General features: G+C 40.6%; 1 protein-coding gene across 2 annotated transcripts in view; it reads right to left on the reverse strand.

The window, feature by feature from the left end:
• The window catches only part of AFF4 (ALF transcription elongation factor 4), a 60,980-nt gene extending 48,786 nt beyond the window's left edge, over positions 1–12,194 (reverse strand). The window contains exon 1 of one of the 2 annotated variants that reach the window (XM_060765206.2): positions 12,105–12,194. The gene's annotated coding sequence lies outside the window, so the exon portion shown is untranslated. The remainder of the gene's footprint in view (positions 1–12,104) is intronic. The other variant, XM_060765205.2, reaches the window with a different exon arrangement.
• Positions 12,195–18,602: the final 6,408 nt, after the last annotated feature.

Consider the following 18,602-nt stretch of genomic DNA (forward strand, 5'->3'; position numbering starts at 1 on the left):
TATTTCGGAAGCAGCAACCCTTGATGTCAACTTTACTTTTTTTTTAGTTACAGTCACCGTTTTAGAAATGGGCTGGAAAGGATCACACAAGGGTCAAGTGACGAGTGTGCAATTTTCTGGTGAAATATAAAATAGTGCTTTTTTTGTACACTTGTATTTTATGCTGTGGTCAACAGTGCTAGCGGGCAGCATATTATTGATTTTATGACAAAGGCTGCAGGCCAGTGGAAATTTGAACACGGGGTGCAATTGGGCCCCCGGTCGGGACTTTGAACATGCCTGTTTTAAATCATGGTGTTCATATGTTCATATATTGATATTGCTCCTCTTCTCTATAGTGATGTTATGGTTCTCCCTAGAGCTGCCTTCATGGAACAAAAGGCAACATCACTCTGCCCTAGCTAAGACTTGAGCTTGCTTAGCCTCAGCCAACATAACCATTACCTCCATTCTGTTAAGCAATGATAGGCACTTCTCCTTACTAGGAATCCTGTATGGAAAACTGGGCCATTGCCCTTCTCTCATTTAGAACCAAGGATGAAAATAGTATCCATACAGCACCCTTAATTACCTCAAGCATCGAGGTAAGATTTAACACAAACCATTTTACTTCAGACTTTGGATGCTGTCATCTATACAGACATTCCCCTTTATGTGTTTCTCCACTTCCATTTCCCCCAACCTGCACAGATACATATCAAACTAATTATACAAATAAACTCAATGAAACTGTTCAGTCCAATTTTAAAAGATTTTAATAGTTCATCTAAGCTTAACCAAAGGATCTATAGATGTGAATTGTATACTATATGTACTGTGTATAAGCAGCATACTCAACCGCTCTGCTTATAGTGTAATGTATGCACTTGCAAAAAATCAGGTCTCTGCCCTTATACAACAACATAGAATGGCTTGATTCTCGAGCTCACTAGGAAATAAACAGTTTGAGTTCCAACTGCTGCTGGGCTCAAAAGTCATGCTAAACAAACAGTGGACTGTGGTTTGTTAACTGGCACTAGGAGTGATCAGGTAGGGCAAATTGGAACATTCAATTGGGCTTAATAAATCAAACTCCCCATAGAACCTTCCCTTATATCACTGAAATCTGAACTTTCCCAGAAAATTTCTTGAACCAAATATAACTAGTAAAGCACACTGTGATTACTACAATATATTTTGTATCTTAATGAGCATGCCTTCAAATAAATTAGGCCATATGTTTACATATGAAGTCTCTTTGTGACCTCAAACTGATCAAGGACACAAAAAAATTACATACTTCTTTTCTGGCTGTTTTAGAAACAACAAAATCTTCCTAGGGTGCTAAAATCATTCTGAATATAAAATGCAAAATTACATCTTTAACATGACTGCCAACATTTAGTCTGATGCATCAGTTTTCAGGATATATCACAATACAGTTTATATCAGACCTCTCACTCTACAGGCACCAAATAAAATGTAATGATTATTTTCACGACAATGATGAGGGTATTTTCCAACTGCTAGTTTCATGAATTAGTAGGGTCTTTTGTTTTTATGTTGTTATTTTAATAGCCATTTTGTGGAACTTCTGCAGTAATAGGGAGATTGTAGTTGTGCAGCTTTGAGTATTATATCCCCCCCCCCCCCCGGCAAGAAAATGTAATGATTGAAAAGAAGTTTCCCATTTTGGAAAAAAATGTACATGGAATACATGGAACATGTACATGGAATTCTGCAATCTGATCGTGGTCAAAAGAGACAATGAAAATCAAAACCCAATACATCTGGAAGGCTATTATAACAACAAATAATGGCCTGCAGTTTAATGAAATGGAAAATTCATACAACATAATCCAAAACCTTTGGTCCTGCAATCCATCCATACTACAGGTGACTTTTCTTATCTAAGAGTAAGTGACATCACTTTCTAGGCTGCAAGATTTGGCATATTTATGAAGTAACACTATATAAATATTCATATTCTGTTTCTCATAGTGATCTATGTTCTTAACTGTAATTGGTAACATTGTTAAATAGTGCAATGGATTGACATTTACACTGACAATATTCCTTTCTAGCAACCACTGTACTACTTCTCTTTCTTCATGTATTACCATACCAAATTTTCATCATTTCCAAGCTTTATCCTCTGCCTGAGCAGCTGCATTCCTTTTGCCAAGGCTCTTCAAAGTGTACCGTTTATGTACCTCCCAAAGCTTAATGTAAGTCTATGCCAAAGGGAACATTCCTGGTTACCCAAGAGAGGGGGGTATTCATATCAGCAGATGATTTCTAGTAAGCAACGCTACAATAAGGGACAAAACAAAAGTAAGCACCAAACAGGATCTCTTTCAAACTATTGCTAACTGGAGAGAGGGAAAAATCAATATTGTAAAAGCAAACTCTTGCTTCCACCCCGTAAACAAAAAACAATCCAACTATCCTAGGTATTAAAAACTACATGCTAATCCACTCCAGCACCACTCGAAGCTGTCTGTATGTGCTTTCATGTTGCCTATCAATTTGTGGTGATCCCATGCATTTCATAGGGGTTTCTTCCAGTGGTTCTCAACCTGTGGGTCCCCAGATGTTTTGGCCTTCAACTCCCAGAAATCCTAACAGCTAGTAAACTGGCTGGGATTTCTAGGAGTTGTAGGCCGAAACACCTAAGGAATCACAGGCTGAGAACCACTATCTTAGACAAAGAATACTCAAAAGGTTTTGCCAGTTCCTTCCTCTGAAATGTAATAGACCACAATAGCTAATATTCTCGGGCAGTATTACACTATGTAACAAAATTTGAAATTGTTTCTGTTTCTGGCTTGAAAATGTTGTTTCCTGTTTGTATGCTACTTACTTTGAAAGTAGTTGTTATACCCCAAAAACTTGGTTTTTGTGTCTGCAACAATTATGTTGAATTGATTCAGACTCAATGGGATAGTCATTGAAAAACAATAGCAAAATGTGCTGCAGGGATGCCACACAAAAACAGAACATTTGCAGTTTAATAAATGTTTTCTATATTTTTATGATAGAACCAATTAGAAAATAACATTTATAACCCAGGGACAAAAATCGTGTTACCTAGTGCTATTTTTTAGGCTGAAAACACAGAAGCAGTTTTGCAGTTTTGCCTACATTTCACAACCCTTTTTTTTTGTATCACACTATGTTTTTTGGTCAAACCTCTAATTTATGTTTGAAATTAGGATTAGTTTGATATTGGCATTAATTTCTTCAACAATAACTATGAATTAAATATACATAGTTATATGTTCAAATTATTTTACTTTATTCTAAATTCATTAGATCCTATACAATTTTGGAAACAAAGCAGGGTCAGACCTGATTAGTTCTAAAATGGGGACCAGTGATTAATACCAGGTGCAATAAGCTATGTCCCAGAAGAAGGGAGTGGCAAAACTCTGAGTATTCCTTGCCTAAGACCATCCTTTAAAAGTCATGGGATCACCATAAATCAGTAGATATCTTGAAGGCACTCATGTATGCACTGTGCCTTCAAAAGTATTAGGCGTTTTTCACACATCTTAGATTTGTTGTGTTTCAACCTGGAAATAGAGTGGATTTACCTGGGATTGTTACCATTTGATAAGATACTCAACATTGAAGTGTGCAAATTTCACAGAAGCAGCGATGTTAAACAAACAAACTACGTAGTATTTGTGGGTAAGACATGAATTCTGACTTAATACCTAGTAGAAGCACTTCTGGCAACAATTACTGTTATGCATCTTTTTGAGTAATCCTCTATCAACTTTAGATCATGTTATTTTTGCTCATTCTTAGCAAAAATGTTCCAGCTCTCTTAAACTGAATGGGGACCATCTGTGAAAAGGAACTATCAAGTTTTCTCACAGATTCTCAATAGTACTGAAGTCTAGGTTCTTGCTGAACTATTCTAACACATTCAGGTTGTTGTTTTCAAACCATTCCAATGTTATTTTTGTTCCGTGTTTAAGATCACACTCCTGCTAAAAAGTGAACCTCCACACTAGGCCATGCTACTTTAGTAGACTATCTTCCATTTACCTTTATTTGGCACCTTCCATCTTGCCTCAGTTCTGATCAGTTTTCAACTACTTGCCAAGGAAAAGCATCTCCACAACAAATGCAGATGGTCCAGGAGACAGTGTCTAATTACAGTTTTTCCTATCTCAGTGACAGACTTCCTCAGTTCCTTCAGAGCACTCCCATTATCTGGCAGCACAGCTGATGGTATACTATCTTCCCTCAACACAAAAGGCTAATAAGGCCTAGGGTTTACAACTGCATTTAGTGAGAAGTGTTGGCCAATAACAGTGGTCAGCAGGCAAAGCTTCCATGGGGCTCCTCACCCAATGAGAGTGATCAGTGAGTGAGCAAAGCTTCTAAATTCTGGAGATCCGTTATACAAGCCTCAAGGGACCATGCGCTAGAGAAAGAATAACAGAGAACAAGGCAGGCAGAAAGCCCTGGTTCTCATCACACCAGATACACAGAAGAGCTATATTCATGAGTAATCAAACACTGTTACTTAGTTGTATTAGAGTAACCATATTTACTTGTAAATCTGACTGGATGTGATTCAGATTTCTTTCCAACCTTTTTATTTCTCTGAATATGTCTCAACAGTGTTGCCTTCATATATGTAAGAGAAAGCATTCTTTGCTAATTTCTTGTTTAGACAAAAAGCTTCCCTTTTAAACTTTCCATCTTTTGCACTCTCTTTTCATGTGCCTTTTAATCAGTGTGCATATACATAGAGGGCCTTTTCTCTCCCTATTAATCATCTATTGGATTACAAGTCAAGGGAATTTAAATCAATAAGTGTTGGTGGTTAGTCATATGGTCTCATGGGGTCTCAATCTCGTATTCAGAAGTAGGACTAAAAATTCTTACAGGTCTCCTTGTTGCTTCTCTGGTTAATGTGCTCTTTATCGTTTCACTGAGTCTTAACAAACAGCTTCCCCAAAATAGAGTTGTGGTTCAGCCAAATTCTTTCAGTTTTGTAATAATAGTTTTAATGGCCTTCTGGGGGGTGTTCATATCTTTTAAATCCTGACCATGATAGCTTTTACATAATTTTATCCCAGATTTATTTTGATACATGATATGATATATTCTGGTTAGATATGCTCGCCAAGAAATTGTGGGTCTTTCTAGAAATGTATTTAATCTAAGAGCATGTGCCACTGGAACATCACACAGGTACCTTCTATTCAATTACTTATGTGACTGCTGGAGGCAGTGGATCACACCAGAGTGTATTTGGGCGTGACACAGCAAAGGGAGTAATACTAATGCAACCAACAAATACCTTTTTCTTTTTGTTCACTCTGTGCCAAAATAAGAAATAATATTTTGCACTTTCACTATAGTGAGCATCCTGTGTGCATCAAATGACAAATTTATTTTTGCATTAGCCCAATGTTTCCCAAGCTTTAATACACAGATGTTATATTAGTACAATTCCCACCATCCTGGGTCAGCATGGCCAATGATCAGGAGTGCTAAAACTTGTCATCCAGCACCACCTAGGGACCTAAAGCAGGAAACCACTCTAATTCTAGCCCTGTATACTTCCACAGTGGTATCAGCTTTGAATCCAAGGTCAATCCCTTGAAATCTAATATTCATTTAGACTCCCAGTTGGTCATCTGGTAAATGAACTTGTTCCAATACACCCAGGAATCCAAAAAAGAAAACAATTGTATGATGAATAGTCCTGATTACTTTAGATGGGAAACTACCAGCGAATATCAGGTGTTGTAGGCTATATTTTAGCTTGTTCCAATACACCCAGGAATCCAAAAAAGAAAACAATTGTATGATGAATAGTCCTGATTACTTTAGATGGGAAACTACCAGCGAATATCAGGTGTTGTAGGCTATATTTTAGCAGAAGAAAACAGTAAATTATTTTTGTGTATTTATTGCTTAAGAAAACTATGACATTCATGAGGTCACAATAAGTTAACACATGGCTTGAAAGTACATACACACACTCAGGAATTTAAGAATTCATAGCCAATGAGGAAGGTTCTGCAACACAGCAGATGTTTTGACCCCACTATTATGGAAGAAAATCCATTCATATACTTGTGTATGTGCATGTGTATGCATGTATGTGTTCCAAGCATATTCCAGCATTCTACATATAAACAGCTAATTTGTATCCAATCAAGAATTTCCGTGCAACCCTATAACAAAACTGAATCTCAGCCTAGACAATTAACACACATATGCTGAGATAGTCAAGTTATGAAAATCAACAGCTTCTAGAACATGGCCATATAGCCTGAAAAACCTACAACAACCCAATCAGCACTATGTCCTAACCAGTTTTTCTATACCTAATCTGAGCAATCCATACTTATAATGCATATCTCTTCTGGTCTCATGACACACTAAGATCAATGTCAACTGTATGGTTTTTTTGAACATTCAACCAATTAAAAAGCGAACTAAGTACTCCTTCCAGAAGATGTAAAAGCATCACTTGCTCCATAACTTAAATCCCTATTTTAATATAATAGAAACTCCACAGGACTGATTGATTGATTTGCGGTAGATTTCGCAACCAGTTCATGTAAAACCATGGAAGTCACAAAGAGTTACTTACATGGAAGAAAAATGTCCAACATAAACAGTAATTCAAACAGGTGCTAGCTTTTATTTAAAGCTTGTAATGCTAGAAAATATTTCCACTTCCCCAATCAGCAAATTAAGGAACAAAAATAAACCAAATACAAAAGATTAAAAATAACTTATATTAACAAAAAATATTGTGATATTTTCACTGAAAGGCATTTTAGAGTAATCATTTTAAAGGAAAGGGTTAAGAGAAAGGAGGCAATAGCTGTATTACTGTTACTCGGCAGCTCTCTTCCAACATGAAATATAATGGGATATAAGTGGAATTCCCAAGTGATTATACTATAGCTTGATCAAAACCACATTAGATTTATTTGTGTGTAAAAAATTTATACAGATCCCCACAGAAAAGAAAACATACAGACACCTTCCACATAAGCACTAACCTGGATGATACAAGCAACAAAGAAGTACATGCAGGCAAATTAGAAAACTGTCAAAAGAAGACCATCAAATCACCATGCATTCTAGGAGTCCCGGTGGTGCAATGGGTTAAACCCTTGTGTTGGCAGGACTGACTCAGCAGTTCGAACCTGGGAAGAGCGGACTGAGTTCCCTCTGTTAGCTTCAGCTCCCCATGCGGGGACATGACAGAAGCCTCCCACACAGGTGGTAAAACATCAAAACATCCGGGTTGTCCCCGGGTAACGTCCTTTTAGACAGCCAATTCTCTCACATCAGAAGCTACTTGCAGTTTCTCATGTTGCTCCTGACACGAAAAAAAACACCATACATTTTGCAGGAGGATGACCACCACTTCCTCTATACAAAGGATGGGAATACAGCAAATTGCTACAAAAAGCATGGATCACTCCAGCCATGCTCTCCCAATCCCCAGCAGGATTTTGGCAACTAATACTATGTGTTACAGACTATATTTTAGAGCAGAGCCTTTCAAACTGTGTGTTGGTTGCATTGCATAAATTAGGATAAAACAGATAAAAATAGAAGGAGCACAAGTGGCTAAATATCTTTTGACCAAAAACGGGCAACAGCAATGGCATTGTCTGTAGCCTCCAACAGTTCTTCCTCTGTACATGAAGCAGGGCATAGTGGACAAGCATACAGATGTGGAGTTGTCTGTTCTGCTCCACAGTCACACAAGGTGGGGGATTCTTTGAGGTAGTGTTTATAGATTAGTTTATGTAGAGAGAAAAAAACATTTTTTAAAAGCATTTGACAATACATTTTTAAAAATATAAATAAAAGATTTTCATGAGGTATCTTGAATCCCCATACATTTTGTTATTACAATTTTTATACAATGTCCATATCTCTTATATGGGATTCAATTAACCTCTGGTTTGCTAGTAAAAATGAATTACTGTGTTGCAAAATGATGCATGTCTAAAAAGTGTCATCAACATGAAATGTTTGGAGAGCTCTGTTTTAGAGTATGGAACTGTCAAAACCGCCAATGGGTATTTCTTGCCTAAGAATACCCTATAAAATTCATGGAGTCAGCAAAAGGTGACTTGATATACACACCATGGCCTTATTTTCAAAGACATGATATCGGAGGATACTTTTTAAACTGTCTTTCTCTGTCCTGGTGCTCTTCAAAATTGAAAGCCCCATAATCTCCGACCACTGAGTCTTGGACTGATGGGTACTGCATTACTATTTTGAAGACAACACATTAGGAAAGAGCTCAAAGCACAAGCTCTACCTCCTCAATCAGTGACTTGAACTCGATTCATAATCCCCACCAGAGCAGACACACTGACTCATCTCTAGGTCCACTAGGGCAAACAACAGGATATCAGCAGTAAGAAGTTTCTGCATGGGGAGAAGACTGAAGTTGAGAGGGAATCATAACTTCATTGTCTGACAGAAAGGAATGCAGTTTCTCAATTCCCTTTAGACATAAGTTCTGATATATGTCACAACAAGAACATGTGCATGTGAATTCACATACACACATGTTATACTATTTTGACTGTAGAGTGCTCAAGAGATTGTTCTGTGTTGAATTCAGTTTTAGCCAATGAAATCAATGCCCATGATACCTGTCCCACCGGTCCTATATGAATTCCACAGATCTTCAAATCTGTATTCAGATCATATTTATTCTGTAATATACCTGAAAATGAAGTCCAATCAAATTATGGGTCTCAAGCTGTGAGCATGACACTAACTAAAGTAGTTAATCTAAATTAAGGTAAGCTTATTCTCTTCAAATTAATATCTAAATATATTTTATTTTCCATATTTCCACAACAAGAGAATAAAGTCAAAGTGATTGATACTTAAAAAGGTTAATAAAAGAAACAAATGTTCTCTAACTAGAAAGCACTCTAGCAGAGCTAAATGATAAAGCTATATTTGTCCAAGTCAGTACGCAAAGGGTTCTTGTAGCACCTTTGAGGCTGAGAGAAAGAAGATGACCGCATAACCTTTTGTAGACTCACAAAACCTTATCCTACCAACTTCATTATCTCAGCCTCAAAGGTGCTACAAAATCCCTTTGCATCCAGAAGCACTCTTGTCCACACTATTGGTCCAATAATGTATTACAAAAATAGGGACCCAATACATGCATTTTTGCAGTCCTCAACATTGAATTTACCACCATTCTGCCAAGGCACCAATTTCTGCACAAGCTTTGCTTTAAAGACCATCTCCCTTTCTAGAGGGGAATACAACTCTTAAAATGAAAGTATGCCTTTCATGAACCATTCTCAATATTGATACCTACAAGTCTGGTGGAATACCACCGGCCCCAGTTGCTTCAGGTGGTTCAGTACTCTTCCCCTGAAATTTCAATCCTATCTAAACCTTTATGTATATTATCTAAATTCTAGCTATAATTCCATAGTTATATACAAATAGATAACTTCTCCAGGGCACTTCAGCCAATGCATCTGTTACATACATAAGTAATCATGACAGTTCCAATGCTCACACACAGCAGTTCCAATGCTGATAGCTTTGACTATAGTCACACTTGCTCCATTTACTCACTGCATTTGATTTAGTTCAAGTCTTTACTCAAGCACTGTCAACACACCTTGCAGATACAAAAGTTGTATGTAAACATGACCTCAGTTCTACACTTAAGAAGTGAATCTTGCTATTCACATGAGATTTGTTATTATACATGACAAGTCATTTCAGGTTGGGATTCTATTTGAGGGTAACTGGAAAATTAATTGAATAGAATCAGATGAACTCCATAAAACATCTTGTCAAACTGAACTTTTTAATCTCTATGGTTCAACAGGATTGCTTCTTCTGCTACAACCAATTATCACTACTACCCTTTCCAGTTCTTGGAAGATTGATGGAGCCCTCTTGTTAAAAGATCAAGTTACTGTACCGACTTGAGAAAAAATTCTGCTAGGTTTCTCTGGAAATTACTTGGGAATTTAACATTTTTTCTCCTGACTTATATGATATAATACTATCATGCAAATTCGCCCTCCTACCCAAACAGTTTAAAAAATCAAATGACAGTCTAGGCCTCTACAATTCTGACAACTACTTTCTCCAAGCACATGAAAGGACTTGAGAGATGGGAAGTCAAACACTGACATCAATCATTGGGGAAGAATTAAAGACAGTTAATGCAAGAAATCAATTAGCCAATTGAAAAGAAAAAAAAGTAATAATCAGAGTTAGAAGGGATCAGAAGGGACATCCAGTCCAACACCATCTTGCCACACAGAAATCACCCATGTGTCCATTTATTGAATTTTCAAAATATAATTGCCTCCTGTATCCACAGATTGACAATCTTTTTAAAAAAAAATCAAGAGAAATATTTATTTAAGGGATACCCTTTGATGATACCATTGTGTATAATGGGACTTGAACATCCATGGAACCAAAACTCTGTAGAGGCCCTGGAACCTCATTCTACTGCAGGCATGGAGAAACTTCAGCCCTTCATGTGTTTTGGACTCCAACTCCCACAAACAGAGGCTGTTTGTGGGAGCTGGGGGTGCTTTAATGTGATTTTCCTGCTTTTTGGCAAGGGGCTGGACTGGATGGGCTACAAGGTCTCTTCCAACTCTATGATTCTACTAATTCCTAACAACTGGTAGCTTGTTAGAAATTGTGGGAGTTGGAGTTCAAAACACCTGGAGGGATGAAGTTTGCCCATCCTGTTTTAGAGGATATCAAAGGCCCACTGTATGTCACCGGGCACTTTCGGGAAAGAACTATTGTTATGATTCATTTACATGTTGCTTCTCTCTTAAAGGAGACTCAAAGTGGCAAGGATGCTCTTCCAACCAGACTTCCATTCTTTCCAATGTGATCTTGGATAAATGCAAGATACTCCACATAGAAAGAAAAATGAAATGCAAAGGTACAGAATGGGGACGCCTGCCTCAATGGCAGTACGTGTGAACAATATCTTGGAGTCTTCGGGGACAAGTTAAACATGAGCCAGCAATGTGATGTGGCAGCTTAAAAAGCCAATGGGATTTTGGCCTGCACAAATAGGAATATAGTGTCTAGATCCAGGGAAGTCATGCTCCCCCTCTCTTCTATTCTGCCTTGGTCAGGTCAAACCTGGAGTCACACTGTGCCCAATTCTGGGCACCACAACTGAAGGGAAATGTTGACAAGCTAGAATGTGTCCAGAGGAGGGCGACTAAAATGATCAAGAGTCTGGAGAACAAGCCCTATGAGGAGTGGATAAAAGAGCTGGACATGTTTAGCCTGAAGAAGAGAAGGCTGACAGGATACATGATAAGAGCCATGTATAAATAAGTGAGGGGAAGACATAAGAAGGAGAGAGCAGGCTTGTTTTCTGGAGACTAGGATGCGGAGGAATGGCTTCAAACTACAGGAAAGGAGATTCCACCTGAACATGAGGAAGAACTTCCTGACTGTGCGAGCTGTTCAGCAGTGGAACTCTCTGCCTGGAGTGTGGTGGAGGCTCCTCCTTTGGAGGCTTTTAAACAGAGGCTGGATGGCCATCTGTCAGGGGGTGTTTTGAATGCAATATCCCTGCTTCTTGGCAGTATGGGGTTGGACTGGATGGCCCATGAGGTCTCTTCCAACTCTAGGATCCTATGATCTAGTTTCAGATGAGCAGGAACACATAGACTTTACGATCTGTCGTACAAAGCTCAGAGTGTTTACTTTGGATGCGGCTTATTTGTATGGGGGGGGGGGGGGGGAGCGGCCCTTCCTCAGCGAAAGGGGCGAGGCGAAGAGGGCCCGGGCACGAAAGGATGGAGTGAAGGCCAGAGGAGAGAGAGGAGAGGAGGCTCCCAGTCCCAAACTGGTCACGGGAAACCATATCCGCCTTCCCCCACCGGAAGAGAGGGAGGGAGGGAAGGAAGGACAGGCATCTCCTGGGGCGGCCTCGGGCGGCGCCGTGTGCGGGGGCGGCGCTTTCCAGGCCCGGCTGGGATGTGGGCCGAACAAGGGGCCTACCTCCTCTCTCCCTCCCTCCCCCCCTGGGCCGATGGGGCCTACCTCAGGCCCGGCCCGCTCGCTCGCTCGCTCACCTCCGCTTGCTGCTCTGCTGCTACGCCCCGACCATTTCCCGGTGGCCGCCACTGAAGGGAAGACGACGACGAGGAGGAGGAGGAGGAAGAGGAAGAAGAAGGGCCGGCGGCGGCGGGCCTCCAGGGCCGATCACCGCGAGTGGGAAGAAGGCGAGGCGGCGGAGAAGAAGGGGGAGGAAGAGGAGGAAGGCCACCCGCGCCTGCCCCGCCGCGCCATGCCTCGGACAGGACGCGACGACCCCGAGGGAGAGAAGCCAGCCCCGCGTCTTCGGCCTCCTTCCCTTCCCTTCCCCTCCCTCCCTGTCTCTGTCTCTCCCTCAGCCGAGTCGGATTACCCAGCAGCCCCCGCGCCCAACACAGCCCCGCCGCCCCGTCCGGCAGCTGAGGGGCGGGGCCAAGCTCCGTCCCACGTGACACCCCCTCCGCGGGGAAGCGGCCCCGGAAGCGTGAGCCAGCGGCGCCTCCCTCCCTCCCAGAAAGGAAGCGCGAGGCCCAGGCGCTGCGGTCACGTGGCCAGGGATGGCCGTCAGGCGCCCCGCTCCTCGCCCCCTGTCGGGGAAAGGCGGGATTGCAAGGCAAGCGCGTTCCTCCCCTCCCTTCCCCTTCTGACGTTTCTCGGAAGCACACTGCCCGCCTGGATCCCCGCATCCACGGGGCCCAGCATCCACGGCTTGGAATATATATTTCTACAAAAATAACTCCCCTCCAAAGCAAACTTGGCTTCTTTTTCCTCCCCTTCTTCCTTCTTGTCTGCCTCTCGCCAAGGATCAAGTCAGAGAACAACAAAATAGAAATTGACATCTTATCATACATATACAAATGCTCTCTTCCTTTTATTTATTATTATTTATTTATTTATTTACCTTACTTATATACCGCTGTTCTCAGCCCAAAGGCGACTCACAGCGGTTCACAACAAATACGAACAGCAAAAATTCAGTGCTACAGTATAGAAACAGTTAACAACCTAACACATTACACAATTAATAAACAGTTACTACAATACCCATTCACTGTCGTCTCGTCATCAAAAACATGTTCCAGATTCGTCATCCATTGTTCCATTCCAGTGTTCATTAACCAATCATTGCACTAATTATTGGAACGCCTGCTCAAACAGCCAGGTCTTCACTTTTTTGCGGAATACCATTAGAGATGGTGCTAGTCTAATGTCCGTAGGAAGGGCGTTCCACAGCCGAGGAGCCACCACCGAGAAGGCCCTATCTCTCGTCCCCGCATCATAACTCAAAATCCCCTGGACGAATTGCTGCCAAATTTGGCCACAAGACACCAACTAATCCAAAGAGTGACTATCGCTCAAAAAATTGATTTTGTCATTTGGGAGTTGTAGTTGCTGGAATTTATAGTTCACCTACAATCAAAGAGCATTCTGAACTCCATCAATGGTGGAATTGAACCAAATGTGGCACACAGGACTCCCATGACCAACAGAAAACACTGGAAGGGTTTGGTGGGCATTGGCCTTGAGTTTTGGAGTTGTAGTTCTCCTACATCCAGAGAGCACTGTGAACTCAAACAATGAAGGATCTGGACCAAGCTTGGCACGAATACTTCATATGCCCAAATATGAACACAGATGGAGTTTGGGGGGAAATAGACTCACATTTGGGAGTTGTTGAGATTTATAGTTCAAAGAGCATTCTGAACCCCACAAATGATAGAATTGTCCCAAACTTCCTACACAGAATCCCCATAACCAACAGAAAATACTGTGTTTTCTGATGGTCTTTGGAGACCTATCTGACACCCCTCGCGACCCCTCCCCATGGGTCCCAATCCCCAGGTTGAGAAATGGTGCCTTAAGGCCATTCAGTCCAACTCCCTTCACCAGTGCAAGAAAATGTAATCAAAGCCCTCCTGACAAAAAACCATCCAGTCATAGATATAGATAGTAGGCTTGGGCGGTTTCATTCGTTAATTTCGTAATTCGTTATTAATTCGTATTTAAATTAGCTTACGATCCAATATTGAGCCATGCAGGAATAGTGTGAGGAGTAAATTGGATTTGAAACAATTTTTTCAATTTATTTCGTAATTATTTCGTAATTATTTTCACATGTCTGGTGCAAGTTTTATAGTTGTTGTTTGTTTTATCACACCAACAGTCAACAACAGAGGGAGAGGGAAGCTTCAGAAGTTCCCCCTATCCCATTTGGAGGTTTTTTTTAGCATATTGCGCAATCGCGTCTGCCATTAACGAATCGATTCGTAATTATACGAAATTTCGTATATTTCGAAAATTTTAAAAGGAAAATTTTGGAATTATTAAACAAAACGAAACGCAAGGGCCCCCTAAAAACAAAACCAGTTTAGAACCAAATTTTTCCGTGGTTACCCAAGCCTAATAGATAGATATATATGATTCACACACACACACACCGTATATGACAGATATAGTATCATAGATTTTAAAGGGACCCCTAAAGATGGACAATTATCTGTTGCATGTTCCAGAGCAGGCAAACCAGAAAATATCTACATCAACACTGATGAAGAAACAAGAAATATTGTTTACCCACAAGCATACAAAAATTACATATATTAGAAACCAACACTTTCTCATTACTTTATTTTCCAGATCACCAGACTGGGCCACAGCAAAGCGTGGCAGGAGACAGCTAGTGTATTATAAGCACCTTCAATGAAACTGCGTAAGACATAAGCCAATTAAAACATCAGTTTAAATCCCTACCAGTTTAACATAAGTTTAAATTCCGAACGTTATTGAGCGTAACCCCTCAATAAAAGATAGCCTGTAATTAGGGAACTTATCTGTATAACAACCAAGTAGCAATAGTAAGAACAGGCCATGGAACAACGGACTGGTTCAAGATTAGGAAAGGAGTGTGGCAGGGTTGTGTACTCTCACCCGACCTATTCTGCTTGTATGCAGAACACATCATGCGACGTGCGGGGCTTAACGAATGCAAGGCTTGGGTTAAATTTGCTGGAAGAAACATTAACCACCTTAGATATGCAGATGATACCACTTTGATGGCCAAAGGAGAGGAGGAGCTGAGGAGCCTTCTAACCAAGGTGAAAGAAGAAAGTGGAAAACCTGGGTTGCGGTTAAACATTAAACATAAACCCAAGATGATAGCAACCAGAACTGACTGATACCTGGCAAATAGAGGGAGAAAACATGGAGGCAGTGACAGACCTTGTATTTCTAGGTGCAAAGGTGACTGTAGACATAGACTGCAGCCAGAAAATCAGAAGATGTTTACTTCTTGGGAGGAGAGCAATGACCAATCTTAATGAAACAGTGATGAGTAGAGACCTCACACTGGCAACAAAGATCCGCATAGTTGAAGCAATGATATTCCCCATAGTAACCTATGGATGTGAGAGCTGAATCATAAGGAAAGCGGAGCGAAGGAAGATAGATACTTTTGAACTGTGGTGTTGGAGGAAAATCCTGACAGTGCCTTGGACCGCGAGAAGATCAAAGCAGTCCATACTCCAGGAAATAAAGCCCGACTGCTCATTGGAGGGAAGGATAATAGAGACAAAGATGAAATACTTTGACCACATCATGAGAAGACAGGAAAGCTTGGAGAAGACAATGATGTGGGGAAAATGGAAGGAAAAAGGAAGAGGGGCTGAACAAGGGCAAGATGCATAGATTGTATCCTTGAAGTGACTGGCTTGAATTTGAAGGAGCTGGGGGTGGCCACGGCCAACAGGAAGCTCTGGCATGGGCTGGTCCATGAGGTCACAAAGAGTCGGAAGCAACTGAACAAATAAACAACAAAAAGTTTGCCAAGGACGCAATGCTGGGATGGTATAATAAAAGGAGTTGAGTCTTGGCCAGCTTGCACAAGGACTAAAAGCAACAAAAGCCCCTCACTGTTAAGTATGTGTACATTTTAATCAAAGTTTTATATATGTATTGATAACAAAATGTGTTGGAATTCATGCCACAGAAGACATTCCCTAACTAACCACTAAATGACCTTCAATGACTCACTAACAATGGGATTCAAAAGCCTTTAGTCTTAGTTGGAGGAAGAGATATTTGCATATCTATGCCCTAATCTGAAGAGTCATGGAAGCAATACATCTTATATTGAACATATTTCTCAGATCTTAAAATGTATTCTTTCTATATAATCTATATAATCTTTGACTCACTTGATGTACCCCATGGACTGAGTCCCTCAGGTGTCCAGGATTCCTAATGTATTTTATTAATATATTGTGTTTTATGTTTCATAAAAGTCCTTTTTTTGGAGGGATATTTGCCACCAAGCTTGAGATGACCTTTTACCTACTTCCCAATCTTGGAAAACTTCCTCCAGTTTCCTGAGACACATCTGCATAGCATGGAGCGAATCACCCAACAAATCTCATGACCAGTGGAAGAACTGGTTTCCCATAGACTTTGCTTATGATATGTGTATTGTAATCCACTCTGAGTTCCTCCAGGGAGATAAAGCAGAATATAAATCAAGTGTATTATTATCTTTATTATTGGGGTTTGTGGTTTGCTCAGGCCTGAGAGCCCCCCAGCACAGGATTCTAAATGCCTCTCCTGGGAGCATAAACCCCAAAATCCTATAGGATGTTGCTCAGGCAGATAAAGGAGAATTATAGGGCTATAAAATATGCAATGCGAAAGGGCCCTGTGAGGTGCCCAAGGACACCCAGTTTATTTCAGTGGCCAAACTGAGGTGGAAACCATAACAGAAGTCCTAGTCTAGCACCCAAATTGGACTGTACAAGGTAGCTTTTGGCATGTAACATACAAGTAATCAGAGCCTTCAGGGCTTTCAATAATTGAGTCTATCTTCACTCAAGACAGGCATCAGGGTGGGCAATGAACTAGTGAAATCCCTATTCAGTCCCACATCCAAATGATCAGACATCACTACGTGTAAGATAGGGTATCCAACCAAGGACATGTTGCCCTTAAAAATCATGGCCACTCCGTCCCTCTGAGGCATATGTGACACAACACTGGGTGTCCTGATGGACAAAACAGAAAGAAAATAAAACCTTGGCAAGCCATCCAGATTTCAAGACAGGTCAGCATGAAGTTAATTGAATGAGAAAGCTATAATTTACATCTTACCACAGTTAATCAGTCATTTGCCAGCAGCATTTTCAGATCCAGAGGGACTAGCTGCAATTACAGAGGCGGAGGCGGGATCTACACTGCCACATCCACATTATCAGCTTTGAACTGGATTATATGACAGTGTGAACATACATAATTCATTTCAAAGCAGATAATGTGGGTTGTCTGCTTTGATAATCTGGATTATATAGCAGTGTAGATCCAGCCAGAGGAAGAGCAAAAGACGAAATGGTGTACAGAAGACACTCCACCTCTATCTGAAGCCACTTTGAAGCCATCACTTTGGAGGTAACTTCCAGCCTTTAATTAGAACTAACACCTATATTTAGAAGGAAGGAAGGAAGGAAGGACAGAAGGAAAAGAGGTCTGAGACCTCACTACCTCTGAGGATGCTCGCCATAGATGCAGGCGAAAAGCCAGGAGAAAATGCCTCTAGAGCATGGCCATATAGACCGAAAAAACCTACAACAACCCATTCATCAATCATATATCCCTAGAATTCACTGACAAGCTACTCAAACATTTTGCATGACTGAGTAACAACCTGAAGAACCAATCCAAGCATGAAGCCCTTTAAGAGCAAAACATAGTATGTATTGTTTTGCATTCTTTCCAGATAGAATTTAGGGACAACTTTTCAGCCAGTTTCCTTGAAAAGGAACGTGGTGTTTTCCAAAGTAACTGCATCCAAACCCACAAACTATGGGAGGGGAGGATCCGCTAGCACTGGCCTATAGAGCAGAATTGGTTTCCTGAAAGAAAACACACCTGTTTCGAAATCTGCTGGCCAACTGCAGGATATTTTACATTTTCCTTGTGGACACGAGGCATAGCTTTCCCTTCTTCAAATCACCTTCTCAAATAATTCATTATAGTTCCAAAGCCCAGCAATGACAGCCATTGTACACTCTTAAGACCTTTATCCATAAATGATGTTCTAATAACAACACATAGTTTGGGTTTTTGTTTTTCGTTGCTTTTTGTTTTTTGCTTCTTTATGCAAGGTTGCAATTGACAATCCAGAATAGGAGTGTTCTCAGCTATAGAAAAAGTAGGTCCTCTCTCATTTGTCATTTGGAATAAGAAATTAATTGCTAAAGGTGGGGGTGTGCCACATAGAAAGCAACTGTTATTGGAAGACTTCTGTTTCAGATTTTGTGGAAGAAAAAAAATCTGTCGAAAAATCGAGCCAAGCATAGAATTGAAGAGTCAAGAAAATCCTTTCATATGGCAGAATTTTGTGTTTTATCAGACAATAAGATGACACACTGAAGTACAAAGGAGAGGAATCTTATTATAGTTCATAGCAGTGTTTCCTCTCCCTCCCTCCACTTCTGTGTACAAGACCTCAATTCTTTGTTACTGGTGGCATAAAGCAGATCAGGGACACAGCTCCC

The sequence above is a fragment of the Anolis sagrei genome, chromosome 2 (genome assembly GCF_037176765.1).
Source record: "Anolis sagrei isolate rAnoSag1 chromosome 2, rAnoSag1.mat, whole genome shotgun sequence".
NCBI lineage: Eukaryota > Metazoa > Chordata > Lepidosauria > Squamata > Dactyloidae > Anolis > Anolis sagrei.